At 35.0% G+C, this 27,582-nt stretch overlaps 1 pseudogene; it reads left to right on the forward strand.

Annotated features, from left to right (window-relative positions):
* Positions 1 to 12,162: 12,162 nt before the first annotated feature.
* Positions 12,163 to 14,293, forward strand: LOC111912948 (assimilatory sulfite reductase (ferredoxin), chloroplastic-like; annotated as a pseudogene).
* The last annotated feature ends 13,289 nt before the right edge of the window (positions 14,294 to 27,582 follow it).

A 27,582-nucleotide genomic window follows, 5' to 3' on the forward strand; every position in this document is an offset into this window, starting at 1 on the left:
GAGTGACAAGTCTTAAGAAGGTTTATGACTTTCATCAAATGTAGAATTTGGAAAAGGGTTTTCTTATTCTTGCACATTTAAAATTGGAAAGTTGTGATGTCTTGGATAAGACAAAGACCAACTAGGACCAATTTTATGAAGTGTTTTGTCTTGATAAAAGCTGCACTAACTCTTGAATATTTGGTTGTTAAGAAATGTTTATTGACAAAAGAATCTTATATGTCAAGGAGTCAGTGGGAGTCTTAATGGTCTTGAAAGGTTTCAAGAACAAATCAAGAATAAACCTTATCGATCATCACTAGCACACGAGTATAGGTTTACAACATATCGTGTTAACATTAGCATGTTTCTGTGCCGTTCCAATCGAGTTAATTATGCATGTGAGTCCTATGAGTTCTCATTTGAACGTATAAAAGGCAAACACCTTGATCAATGGAAAGTACATTGATAGGAAAGGGTGAGCTGCTTAACTACTTGGAAGACATGGTGGGCAGCCATGTTACCATAAGGCAAGAAATCAAGATTGAGAAAGTTCGGTCCATATGAGTTTGGATTTGTCGCAAACTTTGGTTTTGACAAATTCACATGGATAGAAACAAATACACCATTAAAATCTAAGTGTCATAAGATTCCCTCCTTCATGAAAATGACTGTGAGGAAATGCTTTCACTAAAAGAGATTTTAGGAAGATAGTGATTGTGAAATTCTATTCTCGAATTCTATTATGGTTACGGTATCCCTTTCCATGATTCGAATTGTGAGATTTGGCAATTAGTCTGAATTGTTTAGACACACATATGAGCTATCTAAGGCAAAGGTGTATAAAGAAGCCTTGATAAAAGATTATCAAAGCATTGGGTATTAGAAATATGAACTTAAAGAAATCCAATAGGCATTGTTTTTCTAAAAGTTAAGCTGTTTCTGAATACATGTCAAAGCTAGTGGGAGCATAAGTGTTATGTTTATAATAATCATCATGATAGTGGGAGCATAAATGTTATGATTGTATGATTATTAAGGCAAGTATTGCAAGTTAGCAATATTAATTATACAAAAACAAGAGTTATACCTTGCAAAGTCGTAAGGGTTGTAAAGTTGTTTTGCTATAATTAAGGGAGATAATATTATGCTTCATTTCAAAACTAAAGGCTTAGGTTTTGGAATATTAATATTTTTAGTCAAGGATACATAGTGTGTTCTTAAATTTCGATCATGATTACGGCATTCCTCTTCATAGTTCGAATTGTGAGAACATAGCACATAAAATATTATGGCAGAAGATTGATAAAGTATCAAATCTTCATGTAAGACATTATGCATCGTGTCCCATACGCTTAGGGTTTAGGATCAATTGCAAATGCTATAATATTTGACCATTCTAAAATTTTCCAAATGTCTAGCACATTTAGAGGGAAAAGGACAAGAATCGGTTTGACTAAGATAATTCAACAACTATCAAAGGACAATCCAAAGTTCGTCGAGGATTGGTCGCTTGTGAGTAGTTGGAAGTATAGTATTGGATGGACCATATCGACATCATTATGAATAGAAAAGATTCTATTGAGAATGAGTTGTCATATGGTAAGTATGGAAAGGTTTCCATATTGGGAGTTGGATATTAAGAATCAATGTCTAGATTAGAAACTTTTATGCAAAAGGATGTTCAAAGGAATGTACTTTGAATGAGAGACATCACATCTAAGGAATTGTATTGTAACAATATCCAATAGAGGACTTTGTAATTTCATTGGCAATAGTCATTGTGACTTTTGTGCTATGACATTGCAAAAGGATCATTGCATAAAATGTTAAAATCTAGCATATTCTATAAGTGGCAAGAATTCGATATTCTTTCACTTGTGAAAAGGATTAGGAGTTGTGAAATGAGTAAGATTGGAAATGTGTTCAATTGATCTATTTCACAAAGTAAGAACCACAGGTAAACATTGTGTGCATACTAAGAGCATGGGACAAGTGTTGTAATAATTCAAGTAAGAAGTTGATTACCCAAAACGACAAATAATGAGTAATCGATATGGTGATAAATAAAAGGTGTTTTATTTATACTCAAAGGTTTGAGGTCATATGGGATTAGTATTATTCATATGTTGCACTTTGCATGTTTTGACTTCCTGAATAATTTAATTGGTTTAGAACAATCAAATTATTCAAACGGGCCACAGTCGTTCATATGTTGGAAGTAGATATGAATGAAGACTGTCGTGAATTGGTGTGTGGATTGTCTAAAGAGAATTAGACATAAGCAAATGTTTGTTGCAACGTTCATGAGTGCTTATGAATATGATTTGAGCATTAGATTAAACCCACGCTCACTTGGATCACTTCATGGATTGTGTGGTGAGACGATAACATCTTATATTCTTGAAACCGAGATGTGTGAGTTGTATCTTGCGAGTCAGTTGCATATTGATAATATGTAAACGTACCAGTAACTTGGTGTTATAAAACATATTGCTATGTGTGATTCGGTGAGTGAGTGCAAGCGAGCATTGAATCAAAGTTTATCCATTCCTTTTATCCAAAGTAGGATAAAAGCGATATATGTGGGCCCCTCGATGATTTAGTGATGGCACCTAAGCGCTTGGCCAAGCTGGGACTAAATTGATGTGTTCAATTGTAGTCTGTTGTCAGTAGTCATAAATCGCAAATCAGGAAATAGTATAGAGAGAATGATTAAGTCCATGTCTCATATGTATACGATATCTAGATTGGAGGAATATATGATCCCTTATCTAAAGGACACGCGTATCTGATAAGATCAAAGTTGACAGCGGCTTTGGAAAGCTACGATTGCAAATCAGGATCTGAAGTCATACGCAGAATAATTATTAGACTTATCCAAGTGGGAGACTGTTGGATTAGTGTCTAAGTCCATAACTATTTTGGTATGTACTTGACCCGATGGTGCATGGTCCTTTTGGGTTGCCTTCACCAAAGCAACTTGATAGGATGAATTATGGAGAGAAAGGATTAAATATGATTTATTAATATATTACGAGAATAATGTATTAAAGGAGAAATCATATTGTTTAATTAATATTAGTCAAGAATTAATAAGAATTAATTTTGTGGCTAAAAGAGATTAATTAAACTTAAAGGACTGTAATTATAAGATAATTGCAATTGGGCTATGGATTACCTTATAAAATAAGGTTGGACGAATTCTATAGGGAAACCCATTAGAAATCGTCCAAGGCTTGTTAAGGAAGGAGTCCATGGGTTGCTTAGTGCTTAAGCATCAAAATTAGGGTTTCCTTATTAGATAACCCTAATTGCCTCTCTATTTGAAGGACCCTTAAGGCTCAAAAACGTGGTGAACTTGTTGATTAGGGTTTCCACACGTTTTGGGCAGCCTCCTTCTCTTCTCTTCTTCATCCTCTTGCTCTTGGTGTTTGTGAACTATTAGAGGAGTGACATTTCTGACTCTAAGATTTCTAAAGTCATTACAAGGAGGATTTGAGATTGTTATTGCTACATCACAATCAAGGTATGATCTAAACACTAATTTATATGTTATATTGATCCTCAAATGCTAGATCTAGGGTTTATAGTCTTGGATGAATTACATGTACAATAGAGAAACCTAGATCCAAGCATTAGGGTTTGTATGAGCACATAGGATGTTCTTATGGCTAAAACCCTTCAGGTCGAGGTTCTGAGGGCTCATGGGAGAGCTTTTTAGCTGACAGTAGAGGAGGTTCGCGCAGCACCTGACATTGTGGTTGGTACGTATTTCTTTAATGTCTATTTTGAGAATTCTTGTGCTTATTCTGTGATATATTTAGGTACATTTCTTGTGAGTTCTGTACTTGCTTTGGTGTTATTTGATTCGGGTGCGAGTCGATCCTTCATTTCTTTAGCTTTTAGTCGTCACATCAGTATCCGGCGTGAGGTGTTGAGTCGACCTCTGAGGATTTCTATAGCAGATGAGCCTGCGGTTTTTGCTACTGATTTTTTTCTGAGGATGTGTGCTGGACATTTTTGGTGTCGAGTTTCCGATTGACCCGGTACCGATTGAGATGGGTGATGTCTGTGTCATTGTGAGCATGCATTGGTTGAGCCGTTTTGGAGTAATGCTCGACTGCGAGCGGCAGTTGGTGACTATATGAGACCTTAGTGGGGGATTGCTTACAGTGTATGGCGGGGGTACCAAATCTGGGTCAGCCTTCAACTCTACTATCAGGGCGAGGCAGAGTTTGCAGCAGGTTTGTATGGGTTTCTTAGCGTACGTGATGGATACACGGATTGTTTCAGAGAGGCAGAATTCTATTTCTGAGGTTTCGATAGTGTGCGAGTTTCCTGATGTTTTTCCCGAGGAGTTGTCGAGCGTGCCTCCCAAGAGGCAAGTGGAGTTTCGGATTGATTTGGTTTCGGGAGCGGCGCCTATCACCAAGCCACCTTATCACCTTGCGCCACCAGGGATACAGGAGTTATCCTCACAGGAGCTACAGGGGAAGGGATTCATTTGACCGAGTAGCTCGCCATGGGGAGCGTCGATCCCTTTTGTCAAGAAAAAGGATGGTTCACACCGGATGTTCGTTAATTATCGAGACTTGAACAAGCTAACAGTCAAGAACCGTTATCCACTTCCGAGGATCGATGATTTATTCGATGAGTTTCAGGGGGCATCTTGGTTTTCCAAGATTGATTTGAGATCTGGGTATCATTAGATGAGAGTATGCGAGGAGGATACTCAGAAGAGTGCCTTTAGAACTCGTTTGGACATTATGAGTTTGTGGTGATGCCTTTCGGGCTCACCAACGCGCCGGCGGCATTCATGGATCTCATGAACCGGGTGTACAGGCCTATGTTAGATCGATCGGTGATCGTGTTCATCGATGATATCTTGGTGTATTCAAGGTCCAGGGAAAAACATGAGGAGCATCTGCGAGAGGTTCTTGGGGTATTGAGGTCGGAGAGGCTGTATGCCAAATTCTCCAAGTGTGAATTCTGGTTATGAGGTGTCCAATTCCTGGGGCATCTCGTTAATCAGAATGGGATATTGGTCGATCCGGCCAAGATTGAGGCGGTTATGCGGTAGGAGGTGCCAAGGTCCCCATCCGAGATCAGGAGTTTTCTGGGATTGGCCGGCTATTATCGGAGATTTATCAGGGATCTTTCCAAGATTGCGGTTCATCTTACCAGATTGACCCGGAAGGGTGTTACTTATATTTGGGGTCCCGAGCAGTAGGCCTCATTTGAGACGCTTCGCCAGAGATTGTGCAAAGCCCCGGTGTTAGCCCTTCTTGAGGGAGTGGATGATTTTGTGGTATACTACGATGCATCCATTTTAGGGATGGGTATTGTGCTGATGCAGAGGGGGCATGTGATAGCTTACGCATCAAGGAAACTGAAGCCTCAAGAGATGAGATATCCTACTCACGATCTAGAGTTAGGGGCAATGGTGTTCGCCCTTAAGATCTGGCACCACTATCTGTATGGGGTCTGGTGTACCATTTACACGGACCACAAGAGCCTGAAGTATCTCTTGGATCAGCCCAACCTGTCCATGAGACAGAGGAGATGGTTGGATGTGGTGAAAGACTATGACTGCGAGATACTGTATCATCCGGTCAAGGCTAATGTGGTAGCTGACACCCTGAGTCATAGAGCTGAGAGTGCTTCGATCCGAGATGTGTGTATGAGGACGACGGTGATGACTCCAATCTTAGACACCATTCGAGAGGCCCAGGTGGAGGACGTGAGACCGAAGAACCGCAAGAGGGACCAGGTGATTGGGCAGGTGTCTGAGTTTGTGACGGGCAGTCGTGGGCTTATGACTTTCCGAGTGGGGATTTGGGTGCCCTATATGGGCGAAGCTCGGCGTATTTTGATGGAGGAGGCGCATAGATCAAGATTCTCGATCCATCTCGGGGCTCCCAAGATGTATTTGGACCTAAAAAGAGATTATTGGTGGCCCTGTATGAAGAGAGACGTGGCATGGGTTGTAGAGAGGTGCTTGACCTGGCGTCGGGTTAAATCGGAGCACCAGCAACCACATGGTCTCTTGCAGCCTCTAGAGATTCCCCAGTGGAAATGGGAACAGATTTCTATGGACTTTATCACCAAGTTACCGAGGACTACGCGTGGAGTTGACACGATATGGGTGATTGTGGATTGGCTGACGAAGAGTGCTCACTTCCTTGCTATTAGTGAGAGTTTTTCTGCGGAAAGATTGGCTGAGATTTATGCGAAAGAGGTGGAAGCTCGACATGGAGTGCCGACCTTGATAGTGTCAGATCAAGACGTGCGCTTTACTTCCAGGTTCTGGAAAAAATTTCATGAGGAGTTGGGTACCCAGTTGCATTTCAGTACTGCATACCATCTACAGATAGACGGGAAAAGCGAACAGATGATTCAGACACTTGAGGACATGCTGCGAGCATGTGTGATAGAATTTGGAGGAAGTTGGGACACTTATTTTCCCTTGGCTATGTTTTCTTACAACAATAACCATCATTTGAGTATTGGTGTGCCTCCCTTTGAGCTTCTTTATGGGAGGAGGTTTCGGACTCCCATTTGTTGGGGAGAGGTAAGGCAGTGAGTGATGGGTGGCACCGAGATAGTGCTGAAGACTACTAAGTAGATTCAACAGGTCAGACAGAGATTACTGACGGCCTAGAGTCGCCAAAAGTGTTATGCAGACAGGCGGCGATCCGAGTTGGAGTTCCAGGTTGGAGATTTTGTACTCCTGAAGGTATCCCCTCGGAAAGGGGTGATTCGATTTAGGAAATGGAGAAAGTTGGCACCCTGGTACATTGGTCCTTTCAAAGTGACCGACAGAGTGGGTAAGGTAGCACATCGGTTAGAGCTACCTGCAGAGTTGAGTCAGATCCATAACACTTCCACGTGTCCCAGTTGAGGAAGTGTGTAGCCGATGAGATGGCAGTAGTGACCTTAGAGGACATTCAGGTGGATGCGAATCTGAATTACATTGAGAGGCCGATCGTGATTTTGGATCGAAAGGTGAAGGTCCTGAGGAACAAAGAGGTGCCTCTGGTTCGTGTTCAGTGGCAACATCGGAGAGGGTCCGAGATGACTTGGGACCCGGAGTCCGAGATGCGGGAGCAGCATCCGGAGTTATTTGATGAGCATGACTTTGAGGGCGAAGTCTGGTCCTAATAGGGGAGAATTGTAACATCCCAGGTCCAAGTATATCTTGTAACCATTAATCTTTGAGCACTTCTCTATTTTAGCCCTTTATTGAGAAAAGGTGGTGAATAAGTATGCGGGGCGTACAACAGAGTACGCTCAGCGTACTTATAGGCGTGCATTTTACGCGGAAGCCACCTAGTACGCTGGGCGTAGCAGAGGGTACGTTGGGCGTACTAGGCCTAGAGTGAAAACCCTAATTTAGGGTGAGTCCCCTATATAAAGGATATGATGGCCTTATTTATGGCCACCATTCTCAGACAACAAACCCTAAGTTTGCCCTAACCCTCGTTTTAGAGCTTGTGAATGCATTTATGAGCCTTTGAGAGTTCATATGTGTTCTTAAAGAGAAGAGAAAGCTTTGGAGAAGAAGGAGTGGGAGTCCTAGCTCATGGATCTTAGCATATCTGAGTTGCGAGCTTCATATAGAGGTATAAAGCTTCCAACTTTACCACTCTTTTGTTATGAGCATCATAGTAGAGTATTTTAGGGTTTTGTCCCAAAAAGTTGGAGACTTGATGAGATCTTGAGCTCTAGAGACTAGGACCAAAACCTTTTGAGTGTATTACTGGTGTAATGTCATAAAAATCCAATCTTGGTCGTTGGATTCAATCCATGCATGCGTTATGAGCTTCTTTAGATAAAAGAGTGAATATTTTGTGTGTTTGTGACCATATCTGTCATGCAAAGGCCTACAGTCACAGACTTTATGGGTTAAGAGTTGTTAAGGAGTCTAGATCTGTAAAATGAGCCAAGGTCTTAACTGATTAAGACCAAACGAGTGAGAAGGGTTCAACTGGAGCATACACTGGGCGTAATTCAAGTATGCGCAGTGTAGGGGTAGTGCATCCCCGATGCCTGCATGACAGCTGAGTACGCCCAGTGTAGAGAGCTGGTACGCGCAACGTACTGCCGTACTCCTTGCCGTTAACTTTTTGTTGACTTTTAGGGTTTGGTCAATTTATGGATATTTATGGCCATTGAGGGGTAAAATGGTCTTTTGCCCTTCTGTAAGTTAGTGTAGGCTCTTGGGAGCCGTGATTAATTAGGGATAATTGGTGTATATGTTAAGCGGAGGCTAGACCAGTGATTTGAGTTCAAGATTTGCTGATTTCTTGCAAGGTGAGTCTTCTCACAATATTTACCATGAGTGGTACCTTTGTATGATTGAGATGTTTATTGTTCTTATCTATATATTTGATATTCTGCATTATGTCTTTGTGATTTATGCTGAGTATTGTTATTATGAGCTTACTGAGTTAGGGCCGAAGGCTCCCATTGAGACACATGGACTAGAGGGTCATATTGAGTTATAGCCTAGAGTGGCTATTGAGTTGTATGTGGTATTTTGGGGAACTCACTAAGCTTCGTGCTTACCGTGCTATGTGTTATGTGTTTCAGGTACTTCCGATGATCGTGGGAAGGCCTTGGCTTGATTGTACACCCACTCGCATTGGAGACATGTTTTGGAGGATCCTGGATTTTGTGATAAACAACTTTTGATATAAAATGTGTTAATGTTGATACTTAAGATTTTGGGAAATGATACTTGTGTTTATTGTGGTTGAAAAATAGAAAAAATTTGGTTTGAAATTTTCGTTGTTACACCACTCAACCTTTCGAAACTCATGCATCCATGAAGATGGTACCGCAATAGAAGTCAGCTCCGGACCAACCTTTGGTCTAGATGATATTGATATGAATAAAGTTAATCAAACACCTCAGTCAGATGATTTCATGATGGTGTTTGATGATGAAGATTCAAGCGGTTCTCAGCACTCAACTTCCAAACGTAAAGAGAAGAAGAAAAAGAAGAAAATGGCTGTGACGCACAAAGTGTTTCTAACTCTCCAAGAAAAGGTTGATAAAATCTTAGTCGTAGTGTCAACTCCTCCACAAACTGAAACAATTGGTCCTCAGTCTATTGCTAAAAGACTTGAATGTATGGAGACTAGAGAACGTCTGACTACTGAAAGGATACCATTGAAAGTCGAAATGGGAATTCGAGGTCTTGATAACAACCGCACCGCAGACCACAAGGAATTCTTAGCAGCTACTGAAAGACTCATTCTAGAGATCACCGCACTCAAAACAGAACTTTAATCAGCGATTGCGGACCAGGAAATCCAATCCAAAAAGCTTGTCGAGGAAATTCACAACGCTTACGAGTCAACCATTTCAGTGCTCCAGCGAATGATCAACAATCTCCGACTCTCCTGACTGCAAGCTCTCATGGTCAGGAGATCCTCAAGCTCACCAAAGATATTCACCAGTTGCTGTTCAACACAAAGATACTCGATAATCAACAGCTATCTAATATTCTGAAGTCCTAATTCAACGATGTATTCTCAAAGATTGATGGACTCCGTTAGTGGTTTGAGGACCAACAAATTTGTTCCTCAAAATGGGGAAATGAGCACTCTGATCCGCAGCTCCATCAATCTCGGGTGACACCAGACTTTGGTCCATCTCACTTCGCTCCAAAACAACCAATTGCAACTCCTGAAGCTCACCAATCTCCAATTTTGACTCCTGGCCAAGCTAAACCTCCCACTTCGGTGCCCTCTCCTCCAAAATCTCCTCTGCAGATTCAAATTGAGCAACATGAATCTCCTCCTCACCAAGAAACCCCTCCTCAATTCAGAAACTTGGCACCAACTCTGTCATCAGAGCACTCAGATGACTCCCCTGCAACGAAGCAAAGGAAGAGGGACTGGAAGGCGGCCAAGTTCGCAGAACAACTATGGAGAGACCATGGGTTCGACACTACCATGGATGAAACTCTCATTAACTCATGGGTTAATCCAACCCGCAGGCTCATGATGATGATTACAGGCCAGTACTGACATACGTTGAGCCCCCGGAAGATGGCTACTAAGACATTCCCATTTCTCCGAATGCCATGTTTTTCACAGTATTTGAACCGTTTGACCTAATCCTCCCTGATGATCAAAGGTTTCCTCTGGAGTTTGAACGTCTCAACAAGTTCCATAGAAAGCATTGATCCAAATTCGAAGACATATGGTTAAATGATAAGCTTTCCGGAGTAAAAAAGTACAAGGTCCGCAAATTCATGAAGTCCGAGTTTATTCAATACACGTTGACAAGAAGAGGTTGTGATTACATCCGAACTCAAGCTGACTTTCCATGTATGAATCTGGAAGAAGTGTTTTTAATCACAATGGTGTTTCAACTCAAATCCGAAAAACATTCCAAAATGAAGATGGCGTATGAAAAAACTTGCGAGTACCAACAGTGTGCAGTATGTGACTTTTCTAAAAAAGATGTTCACATTCACCTGACCCTAGTTCAGAAGTTCAACCTTCCTCCCCTTGATCATGAACCAATTTATACTGAAGGATATCAAGAACGTTCTTTGGGTGCAACCAACTTCCCAGAATTGGGAGTTGTGTTCAAGAGAGTTAATAGTGATGTCAAGTACTTTGTTTCCATCACTGCCATGCACCACCTGACCTGAGAACTAAAAGTGGAACATTGTGCTCAAAATTTCCCGAGAACCCGAGAACTAAAAGTGGAACATTTGATCATTTGGTCAGATTAGATGATTAATGGCATACTTGTAAATATGACGAAATTTAATGATATATTAGGTTTTTTGCAATAGACCATAAGGGTAAATCCGGTATACAAAAAAGATAAAAAAAATTCAAATTATGTTAATTGAAATATAAGAAAATGACATAAAAGCCCTTAAGTTTTCACAAAAATGTCGGTTTTACCCTTGGACGTGTTTTATGTCTAGTAAAGCCCGAAGTTTTGTTTAATTTGTTCATTTTTACCCTTGTAGCAGGTTTCCAGGTAACCTACCGGTTACCTAATGCCAGTAAAACCCTTGAATTTTCAAAAATGTTCGGATTTACCTTAAAGTTTTTCAAAAATGTTCGGATTTACCCTTACCTTGATTGTTATTTTGATTATTATTATTATTATTATTATTATTATTATTATTATTATTATTATTATTATTATTATTATTACTACTACTACTACTACTACTACTACTATTAGAGTAAATTACATGAATGGTCCCTACGATTTAAGGTAATTTGCATGTTTGGTCCTTAACTTATTTTTTTAACTCGGAAGGTCCCTACTATTTGTTTTTGTTATGCGCTTGGTCCCTGTCTTACCTAAAAAACTATTTTTCCCTTGCTTTTTTTAATTTATTTAAATAAACACACCACCAACCTCATCCCCTCACCTTACCTTACATACCCCACTATTTTTCCCTATTTAAATAATAGTCTTTTTAGGTAAAACAGGGACCAAGCGCATAACAAAAACAAACAGTATGGATCAAGGGCGTAATAAAAACAAACAGTAGGGACTTTCCTAGTTAAAAAACTAAATTAGGGACCAAACACGCAAACTACCCCAAACCATAGGGATCATTCGTGTAATTTACTCTTATTATTATTATTTTTATTATTATTATTATTATTATTATTATTATTATTATTATTATTATTATTATTATTATTATTATTATTATAATAATAATAACAATAATAATAATAATAACAATCCATGTAAGGATAAATCTGAACATTTTTGAAAAACTTATGGGTAAATCCGAACATTTTTGAAAATTCAAGGGCTTTACTGGTATTAGGTATCCTGTAGGTTACTTGGAAACCGGAAACAAGAGTAAAAATAAACAAATTAAACAAAACTTCAGTTAGCCTCTCTCTCTTTCTCCCCCCCCCCCCCCTCTCTCGCTACTCTTTCAATGTATCGTGTCCTTTACCCACATCCTTCGCTCTCTGTCGACCCCCTTTTCTTTACCCACATCTTTCGCTCTCGGTCAACCCCCTCCCTCCTCCCTCCAACAACCACCCTATCTCCATTGAAGATCCCTGATGATTGATAGATTGAACAATGTGGTAAATGCATCCATCTTCCTTCTGTGAGTTTCTTGATATAGTGAAGATGTTGTAATAGGTACGATGATGTTCCGATTGTCAATTGATGGAGATCGAACCAACGGTGTTAGCCACACATGAGGGAGTCGCGAATGCTCCTGATTATTCATCGGATTCTTCAGCTTCAACTGTTCCTATTAATAGCAATAATGTATCGAGCAACAGGTACGATGATGACAGTGACGAAGAGGAAGATGTTTGTCAGATCTGTCAGAACTCAAGAGATGTCGCCAATCCTCTCAGATATCCTTATGCTTGTATCGGGAGTATTAAGTTTGTTCGCCAAGACTGCCTTCTCCAATGGATTAATCACAACAACGCTCGATAGTTTTAGGTTTATTTACCTTTTCGACTTAATATTAACTAATTGTTTATACTCTCTTGCTACATGCTGAATTTTTTTCTTAAAAATGTATTAAGATATTAGGTTGATTAAGTTTTGTAGTTCTCTTTGTTTTTATACAAAGAAATATGACAGCTACAGACTAAGATTACATCAATTATGACTGCAGAACCTCCTGAAGTTGTGAAAGCTCTCAATGAAAACTCTTATAGGATAAATTTTCTAGATTTTGCTGAGCCTATTTATGGAACTTAGTTCTTGCCAAGAAAGTTCAAAGTTGCAGTCAGTGTGCCTACAGATAACTCAGTTGATGTTTTGACAAATGACATTGGTGTTGTGGTTGTTACTGATGATAATGGAGAACCCCATGGTTTCAATCTATATGTATGACATTTTTATTATTGTTTGTCTTATGTTTTAGAAATACAAAAATTAAGCTCATATTTTTCTTTCTCGGGTTGGTGGTGGCATGGAAAGAACACATAGGATGGAATCCACTTTCCCTTGCCTAGCAGAGCCCTTAGGTTATGTCCCTAAAGAGGGTATCATGTATGCAGTGAAATCCATTATTGTTACACAAAGAGAAAGTGGGAGAAGAGATGACTAAACACAGAGTAGAATATGAAGTGCCTGATAGATTCATGGGGAATTGATAATTTTCTATAAGTTGTTTGAAGAGTACTATGGAATGAAAGTTTGAACCTCCAAAGGAGTTACCTGAATGGGAACTCAAAAGCCACCTTGGATGGATTGAACAAGTTAGTTTCATCAAAATCTCCTCAATCATTTTCTTAAAAAGAAATTATACTTTGAAACTCTACCAAAACTTTGTTTTTTCTTACTTGAATTGTATTTAATTTTTTGTGGCAGGGTGATGGGCGTTTACTTTGTGGGCTTCATGTTGATAGTGGCAGGGTTAAGGGGATAATGAAGAAGACATTAAGGGAAATAATTGAGAAGTGTAACTTGCTTGTAAGGATCCCACCAAATCAAAATATTGTCCTTTGTGATATTCGCCCTTCTTGGAAACGTCCGATCACTGTAGCTTTAGCACAAGGAGGTCTTTTGGTAAGTCATATGTGTTCATCTAGCCTTTACAATGCTTTAATAAGAAAAAAAATATGGAAAATACAAAGAAATGTAAATAAGAAGATGCTATAACAAACATATAAATTATAGTACATTGCTATTTCTTGCATTTTGTTCTTTAATTAAAGGCTTAATTATCTTCGATAGGTTTCTATAGTTGTTGTTACTTATATAATGTTATTTTTGGCAACCTCTTACTTATGTGGACCCCCTTAACATAACTGCAATGGCATGCCCTACTCTTCCTTTTTGCCCTCTTGTAATTTTCAAGCTGAACGAGGAATTTGTGATCTTCTTAAGCAGGTTCAAGTTGTATTTGAGAATGTATCTATTGAATTAATTTCATTATTTCACTATGTAGCAACCAACTTTCATTATTATTTATTTCCACCTAAACATCTCAAACTTCTCGTCAACTCTTAAATTTGTAATTTTTGTTGACATGAAATTTCTTAGCTTTAGTGAAACTTGGTTACTGTTTAATGAAATTGTTTCCATTAGTCTGCCACATATTATAAGTTGTGCCACGTCATCAATAAATGCAAAATTTCATAATAATGGAACAAAAAGATAATACAAACTTTGTTAATTTTCATGTGATTTTTATTATGAAGTGAGTATGAAATTGTGATGTCAGGTTGGTCTTCTGTATAATGAATCAATAGTAGTAAGAGTTACCAGTTGCCCTAATGTATGTGCTCGACCCTATATGGCTGGACTTGGATTAGTTGGTGATGGATTTTGACCATACCATTTCTAACTTTCTAGTGTGGCGCTTGTCATTTGTTAGAAGTTTTGGTGAAGTTCAAAGTTGAAAGTTGGTTGCTAATAGATACGACTAAAATTAAAGTATATTAGTATCTCTTGCATTTAACCCTTTTTGTTAACTAGTTTGATTCAGTTATTTCGGAGGAGTTTCCCATATATACATCCTCTTTTCAAATTTCTTTATATAATTATTCTCATTTGATAAGCCTTACATCCTTCAATGTGTTTACTTCCATTGTGACCTTATTCAGGGATGGGTAATGAATATGAAACTTGGCTATTGTGCACAAGTGAGTTTTTATATGGTGTTTCCTTTTTTTAGTTAGTTTTAAAATAAGTTTTAATACTATATGTAAGATTACTATACCTAATACTATTACATACACTACAAAAGGTTTAAACTACCATATAAAAAGTTAATCCATGATTAAATTTTCTATTTACTTTTTTCATTTCTATATATGAATTTGGCTGAACACCATACTGATCGAAAATAGAATGATTCTAACCACAAACAACCTTAATGGATTTGGCAAGGTATTTTTTTCTTTTTATAATTTTTTAAACTTTTTACATTTTCACATATGAATTAAGTGTGATTCACATGTAAATCTTATGTAATTCACATATGAATTACATGTGATTCACATGTAAATCATATGTGATTCGCATAGGAATCACATGTAAATCACAAGTGAATCAAATATGAATTACATGTGATTCATATGTAAATCACATGTAATTTAAATATGAATCACATGTGATTCACATGTAAATCACAAGTGAATCAAATATAATTACATGTGATTCACATGTAAATCACAAGTGAATAACATATGAATTAGATGTGATTCACATGTAATTTACATATGAATTACATGTGATTCACATGTAAATCACAAGTGAATCACATATGAATTACATGTGATTCACATATGAATTACATGTAAATCACATATGAATTACATGTGATTCACATGTAAATTACAAGTGAATCACATATGAATTACATGTGATGAGTGAATCACATATGAATTACATGTGATTCACATGTAATTCACATATAAATTACATGTGATTCATATGTAAATCAAAAGTAAACCGCATATGAGTTATATATGATCCACATGTAATTCACAAGTAAATCACACGTGATTCACATGTAAATCACAAGTGAATCATATATGAATTACATGTGATTCACATGTAATTCACATATAAATTACATGTAAATAACATACTAATTACATTTATATGCACACATGCATTTTGTGTGAGTGTTTTTCGTTAATTTTTTATTGAATTTTTCTTATGAATTTCGCATTTGAATGTTGAAAGATACAATCACATCTAAATGTTATATTATAGAATCACATGAGAATCTTAAATGATATATATATATATATATATATATATATATATATATATATATATATATATATATATATATATATATATATATATATATATACATACAATTGCATTTTGTGAGTGTTATTGCATTAATCATTTTTTTAAATTTTCTTATAGATTTGTAACAATTTATGAAAAATATTGAAGAACTGAAAAATGATAAGTTGAAGAAAATATGAACATCTTTACACGGAGAAATGATAACACTCTGAATCTTTGTATCCTTTTTTGTTTTTTTATATTTTATTTTTTATCGAATAAAATACTTATATTATTGTGTTTATAGATTAGTAATAAAAATTAGTTTTTTTATGATTCACTTACGGATATTGTAATATAAGAAATATGTATATATTTACTTGAAAAAATATGTATATATACACCTAAAATGTTTATTTTTTTGGTTAAAGAAATTGTATTTTTCTTTTATTAATAAAATATTCTAGTTTTAGTTTTGTTTTTTTAAAGAAAAAAATCAATTTTTTAAAAAGTTCACGTTTTCTAAAAAAATTAAAAAATCTACATTTTAAAAAAAGGTGAAAATTATTATTTTATAAAAAAATCCATTAATTTGATTTATAATTGTAATTTTTAGACATTTTTAAAAATATTTCCAATAACACAAATAATTATATTAAATGCGATTGATAAGATGACGATCATGCCTTTTATGAATTGATTTTAATCTAACGTTCCACATTTAGTTCTTGAGCTCTTGGGAAAGTATGAGTTGTAAACGGATCTCATATATATATATATATATATATATATATATATATATATATATATATATATATATATAGTTCAGGTTCATTTGAGACCATGTTAATTTTATAAAACCGTAAGACAAAATATAAAATTAATTTTAAAATGCAAAATAAAATGAAAATCCAAAAACTCTTTTTTTAATTATTATTTTCAGAATTTTAATTACCTAAAAAAACAAAAATTAAAAAAATTACCATTTTTTTTAAATACGTCAAATATTCTAATAAAATATATTATACGTTAAATATTCTAATATGATTTTTAGAATGTTAGAATATTCTACTAGATTTGTCATATATATATATATATATATATATATATATATATATATATATATATATATATATATATATATATATATATATATATATATATATATATATATAAAATATTCTAATATTCTAGTAGAATATGTACAAAAATGTATTTTTTTATTTTTTTGGTATTGTTTTTTTTTTTTTTTTTTTTGGAAAATATAAATTCCGAAAATAATATCTGAAATTTTTTTTTCAAAAATTTTCAAGTATTTTGCATTTAAAAAATGTTTTTTATCTACTAAATGAATAATTATGATTACGTTTCACGGTCTCATAAAATAATGTCGTGTCACATGAACCTAAGCTTTTATATATATATATATATATATATATATATATATATATATATATATATATATATATATATATATATATATATATATATATATATATATATATATATAGAGAGAGAGAGAGAGAGAGAGAGAGAGAGAGAGAGAGAGAGAGAGAGAGAGAGAGAGAGAGAGAGAGAGAGAGAGAGAGAGAGAGAGAGAGAGAGAGAGAGAGAGAGAGAGAGAGAGAGAGAGAGAGACTTTACGGCGACGTTGCTTTAATTTGTCGTATTTGGAAATTTCCAAAGTAATTAATGATCATCAATACTGCAGCATACAACTTGGAAATGCCTCCTAAAAATATAGAATAAACGTAGATAGAAGTAGATTAGAGTGTGTTGATCTTTGTACTGGCCCATTTTTTATTTATGTATATAGGCCGATGTCATATTTGGCACATGGTTGTAAGATTTCTATATTTTAGTCAATAATGAGATGAAAAGATTCTTGCCTAAATATTTGCCAACATGGTATTAGAATATAAATTCTCTTCTTGTTTCTTCTTTTCTTTCATCTCAACTTTTTCCCATGGATGATATAAATACTGAAAAACCATATGGAATCATCAAAATAAAATAATTCATCTATTGTATTTTCGACCTTGAATTATTAAATTATGATGCATGACATGAATTATTGGAAACGCATTGCAATGTTACAACATCTCCGGTCAACATGAGAACCAAAAGCCGACACACCTTCTGAAAACACTTAATAGAATCATACTTATTTCATTGTCAAGATATGGATCTACGATACTATCTATCAACTCCTTCTTCAGATGATTTTAAAAAGAAAGCCAACCCTATAAAGATTTGGAAAGACCTTGAAGCACTTTTTAGAGATAATAAAGACACCAAACGAATCCAATTTGACAACGAGCTTTGCAAAATTACCATTAGTAACTCTACGATCACCAATGCACCAACTATTACACTTATATCAAAACCATTATGAATCTACTTGAAAATAATTTTACTCTCGCCCCAGAAAAAAAAAAAAAAAAAAGATTGTTACATAATACTATTAATGGGATCCCTCTTAATTTTGATTGTTGCAAGTCTCATATGTCAACGTTCTCCTCTTCATACCTTTCTGGAAACCAGATTGATGTTACTATATCACGTAAAACTACTCTTCCCCACTCAAACGCATATCGTACCCTCTCCTTAAACCAAGTCCTTTGTATTCCTTAAATCCTTAAAAATCTAATATTTTTTTTCGTTTTACTTGTGATAACAATATTTCTATAGAATTTGGCGAATCTTCATTTTTCGTGAAGGACTATCGCACCCATCAAACCCTCCTCCGATGTAACAACATGGGTGACCTCTACTCGGTCAAGATTCATCTCATTAAAGATCCCATACCAATTAAGTCGTGTCTTTAGCATCAATGTCTCGTTCATCCCGGTCATCAAGTTTTTCTACGTCTCGTTAATAATTCTCTCTGTCATCCCGCTCATCAAGTTTTTCAACATCAATGTCTCGGTCATCCCAGACATCTAGTTTTTCAACATCTAGTTAATAATAGTTTTTCAACATCTAGTTAATAATTCTCTCTCAAAACTCATTATTTTGTGTCAAGGGTGTGAGTTAGGAAAACATGTTTGTCTACTATTTATTTTGTCCAATACTATTGCGTCTTTTCTATTTCAAATAATTTTCTGTAATGAATGGACTTCACCATTATCAAGTGCTAGTGGTTATAGATACTATTTTTTGTCCCTTGCTTAATTCTCTCATTTTCTTTATGTGTATCATCTTCATCATAAATTCGATATTTTCACTAACTTTGTTCAATTTCGCACATAAAACAAACATTAATTTCATTATGACATTCTAACATTTCAATGTAACAGTGATGGACAATACTCAATTTTAAAATGTACGTGATTCAAATATGGATGATCTAAACCATAAACAACATTATTCATACCGTTCTCTTCCAAGTTTATCGTCCCCTAATATATTAGGTTGAAGGTCTTCATATGGTGACCCACTGACTTCACATTCTCTTGCAATCAATCCTCCACCATGACTTACCCTACTACATCTTCGTTAGATATCCCTCCAAACATCGAGGATACAAATACCTAAATCTCGCCACAAACACAATCATTTTATCCCATCATGTTACCTTAGATTAACTATTTTCCTATTTGCCACCATGATATCCACTCATCCTTCCATATATCTTCGTATGTTGGATCTATATGCCAAAGAATCATTATTGTGTGATATTGATAATGACATATGATCATATAGAGTCACACCTTAATCAATTTGGTACTTCTTGAATATTTATTAAATATTTGATATTAATAAATAAATTCAACTGATGTATTTAGTTAGAGAATAAAATTTTATTTTATAAAAACAATAATAAAAGAAACAACAAACTAGTCATTATATGATATGGTATCATATAATAAGTCATACACAAAGTTTTGGATACTTTGGTTACCCTTGATTAAGTCAATGACTTACTCTACTGAGGTTAAAAGTGTTTGAAGACAAGTTTTATCTTATGTTCTCTGCATGGCCGAAATGGCTAGGGCATGAGAGATTACTTGTGTAGTCTCCCCATGTATGTCTCCATGTTTTCTCTCCTTTACCTTTATTCTTTATAATACTTTAGAGTATTTTAATGTTTTGACCTTACTTTTCATGGAAGTATATAAGGTTGCCTTCTGCATGAGAAATAAACTAGTTATTTAAGTCTTTTCTCTCTTAGAAACACCAAAAAGTCAGCTATCTTGGCTCTTCTTCCATTCTTCTTTTGAAGTTCAAGTGTGAAGATTTGGTGCTTACTTTGTGTCTTCCTTTTGTGCTTAATTGTTTAAGAAATTAAAGGCTTAAAAAATAAAGTAATACAAGAAGAAAAATAGCATTTTGGGTGCCTTATTCTTGTTGGTGGAGTACTTGTAGAGAAGATCAAGCTCTTTGTTCTTGCCATCTACGTCAACACCCCAAATCTAAGTGGGTCCAAAGGCTTTAATGCTTGTCATTCTAAAACACCCTATGGTTGTTTTAATGTCATTCTTAAAAGGATCCTTTATGGTTTCATTTTGTTATATACTCTAAATTTGTTAGAAAATTTTAAAGCTTCCGTTGCCGATTTTTGTGGAATAATTTCCATTTTATGTATCAAAACCCATCATTCTAGACATACACAATGATACCAACAACATCTCTTCTCATTTGTTACAAAATTCCACCAAATTTGCTATCATACCATCAGTAATCATCAACATCACCCTTCCTCCCCATGATGTTGGTAGATTATCACCCATCCTTCCAACTTAGTCCCCACATCGGCATCCACCTACCCAAAAACTCTGATAGCAGCTTTCTTTTTCAACCCGTCTCAACCTTTACTTCAGCACCTTTAGCTACTAAGAAATTAATGGTGTCCCCATTAGCCAAATATCAAGAGCTCAACATTGACCCCTCTCTTACATCATATCATCCATACCATTACTTTTACTCACTTAATGACCACTTATTATCATCATGGGATTCTAAACCCATATAAAGAATTATCTTCATGGTGACTCTTCTTTATTGGTCCCACAAAAACCACTCACAATCTCTTAATGATCCCAACTGCTCCAATGCTATACAGGATGAATAAAATACTCTTATTCCTAATAGAATGTGCATACTTGTACCAAATCCATATAATGTTAATGTAATTAACTGTATTATGTTATTTAAAAAGAAGCTACATGTTAATGGTTTTGTTGGTCGATATAAAGCTTGCCTGGTTTCCAATAGTCCAACTCAAAGAATGTGAATTGATTACGAAGACATGTTTATATTAATGGCCAAACCCACAACTATATGCATTGTATTATCCCTTATAGTGTCTCAATGGTGGTACATTCAGAAACTTGATATCAAGAGCACCTTCCTTCATGGCGATCTACATGAGACAGTTTCTATGCACCAATCTATGGCTTTCCGAGATCATTTTTATCCCAATCAAATATATACTCTTCAGGGGTTGTTATACTGGCTAAAAAAAGATCCTAGTTCATGGATCCATATGTTTCATTTTTTTTTTATCGTTGGCCTAGGGTTTTTTAATATCCATAGATATAGATCATTGTTATATTGGATAAAAGAAGCTTCTAATGATTATTTATTATTATATGTTAACAACATTGTATTGGAAACTTACTATATTAAGCTTCCCACACGAATTACAGTGTAATATCCTCATTTTAGTACCAAAATATTTAAGGTCATTTTAGTGAAAATAAAAATTTTGAAATAAACAAATCATATTAAAAACATAAAGAGTATTAACCCAAATTTGAGTCTCATTTGGACTTTAAATAATAAATTTGAGACTCTAGACTAAAAGTGATAAACTAATCAAACTTACAAAGTCAAGTATTCACTTAGTAAATGGGCTAAAATTGAAAGAATATTCTTGTTATACGATATAGTCAAAGGTTTAGAGGTTAGAGTAAAAGATTGATCAAGTTAGTGGGTAAAATTAGAAATATAATACTTAAGGGGTTTATTGTGTCAAACGACCGCAAATAAGATGCTAGACGCACTTCTCTTATCTTTATTCCCACCAAAATGTGATTTGAGAGAAACTTAGGTGAATATGGCAATTTCATGACAACAACATATATTTCTTTGAGCGTCTTCTAGAAAAGACATCATCATACTTAGACATATATTTCTTTGTGTTGACCTCTTCTAGCATTTTCTTCTTTGACATTAGTGAGTTGTAATTTTCAATTAAGGACTTCTGATGCTTAAGACTCCCTTCCTTTACAACTAATTTCTCCATAAAGTGAGTATCATGCATTAAAACCCTTTTGTAAAACATCATAAAGTTATTTTATTTTGCTAATTTCTTAACCTCTTCATCACACATACCGAAATCAATATATTTTTCTTGAACAAATGGAAAATATTCTTCTTCTTTTTGGAACCGCGGCCAGCTTGAGAATTAGTGGGTCTTTTCTTTGACAGTAAAACTAAGATGGGCTTCATATCATCTAAAATTAAAGAATCAACAATATGAACTTCTGGATGCTACCCAAAACCATAACATCCTTCCCCTCAATATGATCCTCTGATTCAGGAAAGAGCATACTAAATGGAACAACATTTATAGAGTCTTGAAGAAAAGAAAATTCTTTAAACCCTTTCATATCATATAAAATATAAGTATCCTCCCCCTCAAATTAGTTCTTCCCTTATTTGACATCATCAATAACAATTTAAGTGGAGGAATAAGTTATATATGAAGAGAGTAAGGAAGGATGGGATGGTGGTGGTGGTTGTTAAGGTGCAGGATATGTAGGAGGAAGTGGGTTGGAGGGTGATGGAATAGGTGGTGGTGTAATGGAGGATGAAAAAAAACATAATATTGTGAGGGAATGATAGCATGTTTTATTTCCTTATCATTTTATTCTAATTTATCAAGATGAGTTGAAAAGGCTTGAGCATAATCAACTAGTGTATTAATGGCTTAAAGAATATAAGAGAATGAGGTTGGAGCATCAGTGGAAATAATTGGTGGATCTTGGTTGTGAGGTGGAAAATGTTGACTAGGAGTATATGTTGGTCTATTAGCGATAGTAGGTGAGGGTGGGATAGGACTCACTAGTGAAGTGACATCCATACCCTCAAGTTGGTGCAAAGAATGGCGAGAATGAGAGGATTTGGGATCAATAGGCTTACCTATAGTGAAAAAAGGAAAGAACATATGTAGTGTTGACTTTAAGAGGAGAAACATGATTATGAGCTGCAACATGATCACCTTCATCTTTATTAGTGTCATCAACATTAAGAATACTTGCATCAACATGGTCACTTTCTTCATCTCTATTATGAAAACTTCCAGTGTCTCCACTACCACAAACACTATCAGTTTCCATTTCATCCTCAGTACTGTCACAAGATAATTGATCTGATTAGGCATCCTCTTCACTAGCAGTGTCATCTTCAAACTCTTCTTTAAGGAAAGGAGGATCATGGATTAAGGGTTGAGTAGTAGTAATGTTAGGTATAAGAAGAGCAATGCATGTATTTTTTTACCCAACATAACATCCATGGATATAGATTTATGTCATCATATTTATGAGTAGACTTGTAGATTTTAGAGGAAAGCATTCAAACTAGTGGATGAGCTAGACTCAAACCATAGTGAGTTGCAACACTTATGGATTATTTTATCACCATAACAAGGAATCATGGGTAAGAAATATAGTTTGGTCTTTTGCTCAATGCAATCAAATAAAACATTTGATCTAAAATAATTTGTGCATAATTGTAGTTCATGCTCTTGACCATTACATAAATAACAAACAACTCAAACATGTTCAATTGATGCAGACTACCAGTTTTGTAACAAAGATATTTTCAAATCACACCAGTTAAGAATTTCCAACCTATGGGAAGAATTTGACAAAGAAAATTCCTTGAACCATTACAAGTCCTTTGAACAGAAATATTGTACCCTATCCTTTGTAAGATGGATTTGCACATGTCTTAAGAGGTCATATGAGAGAATGATTCATACACTAGAAGACGTAAGCATCATTGTAATAGATCATTTGAGAAGGTAAATGAATGATTTCCATTCTAAAAAGTATCAATTGTTGAATCATACTATTTATCATGGTTGAAGGAATACCAAAACTCACTATACCACCTCGTTTTCAGCTTACTATTTAGTAGTAGAAAATAAGTATAAATACAAAAAATAAATAAACAAATAATAATAATAATAATAATAATAATAATAATAATAATAATAATAATAGGAATGAGTATTTGAAGGAATTATAATCATATTTTAAGAGGGGAGACTAATAGGGTCATGTTAGAAACCTTATAATGTAATATTTTTAGGTTATGCAAGTTGTTTTGTCATTATGAGGATTTTAGGGGTCGTTCTTGTAAAATTCAGAATTATGCATAGATGGGTTATTATTGGGGGATTTAGAATCCATATGCATGCTAATTGGCCTTCTTTGGTCCCTTAAACTCCAAACATATAACCAATAACCTAGAAGCCTAAACTAAGTTGTCTGCGTGAATGCAGCCAATCGAGAAAGGAACCGAGAGCAAGAAGAGAACAGGAGGAAGAAGAGACCAAATATTGTTGCCATTAAAGCACCTTTAAGGTATGTAATCTTCCTTCTAATTCTTTTCAAGAGTATGAGTGAAACAGAGAGGCAAAAGGGAGGAATATGTTTGATTTTTCGAAGTTAGAATCTGCAGGTCATATAATGAGTGATATGATGGATTTAGAGTTGTGATTTTTGAAATACCCCTATATTATTTTGTACTTAGTAAGTAACGCTACATTTATGAATTTTGTAGAGTAAAATAGTATAGAAAATATCCAAAGGGACAACGAGAGAGACAACTTATCCAGATGTCAGCTGAACAGGCTGACAATCGGCAGAAGATGTTGAGCAAAGATGTTGGATTGAAGTGTGAGGCTGATCCTATAGCTTGCTTCTATTGGACCTGGAGTTGGTCAAGGTACTGCTATGGGTCAAGCTGTAGAAGGTATCGCGAGACAGCTAGAGGCGGAGGGAAAAATACGAGGTATTTTATTGCTTAGTCTAGCTTTTATGGAAGCTTTAACCATTTATGGACTGGTTGTAGCATTAGCACTTTTATTTGCGAATCCTTTTGTTTAATATTCGAAATATGAAAAATCAAAATTTTTCATATTTTATTGTCTTGGACTTGTTCTTTGCTTTTTCGAATTAAATCAAGATTTCATTCCTAGAATTACTTATTCGTTGAGAAAATAACCCACGGGAATCGCTAGAAACATGTGAAGTGTATGTCTAACCTAATAACGAAAGTTTCGTAAAGGGACTGGAGCAGGCTACCATGAGACAAAAGATCTTCTTTCTAAAGAGATTCGATTTGGAACTATTATACGTCCAAGGTTCAATATTGAAAAATTTTCACAGGTTTTCCCTGACTTTGTCTGTGTCAACAAACAATTCGAAATACCTCGACTTTTTATAACATATCCAAGTCAAATAGCAATGATTTGAAGCACTTCTTTTTACACTATTTCGAAAACCCAAGGACTCAATCGTATGGATATGTAAAATACAGGATTTCCGATCCTAGCAGGAACAGGAGGGAAACAGACACTCAATTTAAAGTGAGTAAACATAATCCCATACTCGATCTCATAGATACATATAGAATTCTGTGGAAAGCCGTATTTGATGAAAGTCGTATGTATGGCTTGGAGGGAGATCTGTCATATCTTTCGAGGTCCACCCTACAATATGGGGTAAAAAAACCAAAATAAGTGATTTTAAAAAAAGGAATCATCAGCTACTAATACAGCTAAATCAAAGGAAAAGAAGTGAAAAGGGGATATTAGGCAGGAAAAATAAAACAAAGAAAAAGAGGATTGTTTTGACACAAGGTTTTTGCATGAAATATTTAATCTCGCTCAGCCTAGGTAAGTACTTTTTCCCATATTAGTTATATCAAAATGTACTCCAGTATGTTGTCTCTCTATAACTTTATGAGCTAAGAGAAGAACCCGAAAACCCTAGTTTGACATTTCTCATTTTAGGGCAATATACTTTGTGCTATGATTTTGAATATCAAATATCCATTATCTCATCAAATCTCATAATTATTGTTAAGTCTTAAATTTCTAGATATGGGGTCGTTTTCCTAATGACTTAATGGGTTTAGATGCCAAATTAACCCAAAAGGCAAAGCCATGATTTCATATGATAATTCCCTATTTTTTTCACATGTTGTAACAATTATAGAAAAATCATGGGATCTTGGATTTAGGAGAAGTCAACTCTAAACGTTTAGGTTGTGAATCTAGTACGTCCATGATTTTTTCCTTGACCTAATGTTGGTTCTAACTAGAGTGAAAATCATCATTTTCACTTACTAGTCCGAAATTAGCTACATGACTAGGCTGTTTTGTAAAATTCATAGTAAATCATAGAAAAATAATTAGGACTAACGTAATATATCTCTCGAAGGTATTGAACTAAAATTTATGAATATAAAATAATATTCCAGATTAAATAGGTATAAGAAGGGGGAACAGGTCTTGAATATACTTTTGTTTTGAGTAATAATATGTAAAAATATACGAAATAACTTAAATACATATTGAGGGCTAAGGTTTAGCTATTAACACTATTAAGCGCTATTTATAGGAGTTTGTACTAAAATTTTAGGATTTCTCAGGGTGTCATTGGAATCTACATTGTGTTTCAAGGTGAGTTCCTCACTACATGATATTGATGTTATATATCCTTTGCTTTTTCTTATGTGTTATTATAGGATATATGTGTATAGTAGTAGGTTTTATAGAATTTATTGATAGTGTGTGGTATATTAGGCCGAAGGAAGTAATGTCGAGCTAGTAGGCTGAAGGCAGCAATGTTGAGCTGGTTGACTGAAGGTAGATATGTCGAGTTAATGGACTAAAGGAAAATATGTTGAGTCAATAGATTGAAGGAAGAAATGTCGAGTCTTTAGTGGATGCTCGTCTAGTGATGTCTTCTTATACTTACATGTGTAGTATTGTATTGGATGTTTACCTGTATGGTATGTTTGGATTACAAATCATTGTCATGTATGTTTTACCAATATGGTAGGTGTAAATTATGTATACTAATGTATGATGTTGTGTTGGAATTCACTAAGCTTCGTGCTTATCGTTTTCCTCTTACAATTACTGTTTCAAGAATTGCATATACTAGTAAGGGGAAGGCATAGCTTGACTATACACATGGTGCTACTTAATGATTAGTTACAAATGTAGAACTTTATAGACCATTTCTGTTTGTTTGATTATTGGCTGATGAAACATAATTGAATTCTTTGTTATGGAAGATTTCAATTAAATTTAATGACTTTTAGTTATGTAATGAAATAAATGGGATTTTATATTAAAAAAATGAGTTTATTAAAAGTTTAAATGTATTGTAATTTTTGGGATGTTACACTCAGACACAATATCAACAACCAGAACACTTAGAATATCTCTCAAGGCATAACGAAGGAACATGAGTGAACAAAAAGGCCAAATTGTTCGAACCCTTGATTTCTCCATTTAGATAGGATGAAGTAAGTAGCACACAAATTTTTTGAATTAATGACAATACTTGTTGTTGTTGTAGATGCAAGATCCTTTCTATATGTGTAATCAACATGATTGAAATACATTTTTAAGCAATAAACATTAACCCTTACCAATATGGACCTGGAAAATAAATTGGAGCAAGCTATAGACTTTGTTATTAGCTTGATCTCATGGGGTTGTGTTCAACTGATTAAGAAGATAAAGAGACATTAGTCACATAAGGCATCATGTTACTACGTTTCTAAGTCTAAGGTCATACACAAACAATTTCACATGTGCCTTATATTTTTTTAAAGAGTTTG

The sequence above is a fragment of the Lactuca sativa genome, chromosome 3 (genome assembly GCF_002870075.4).
Source record: "Lactuca sativa cultivar Salinas chromosome 3, Lsat_Salinas_v11, whole genome shotgun sequence".
NCBI lineage: Eukaryota > Viridiplantae > Streptophyta > Magnoliopsida > Asterales > Asteraceae > Lactuca > Lactuca sativa.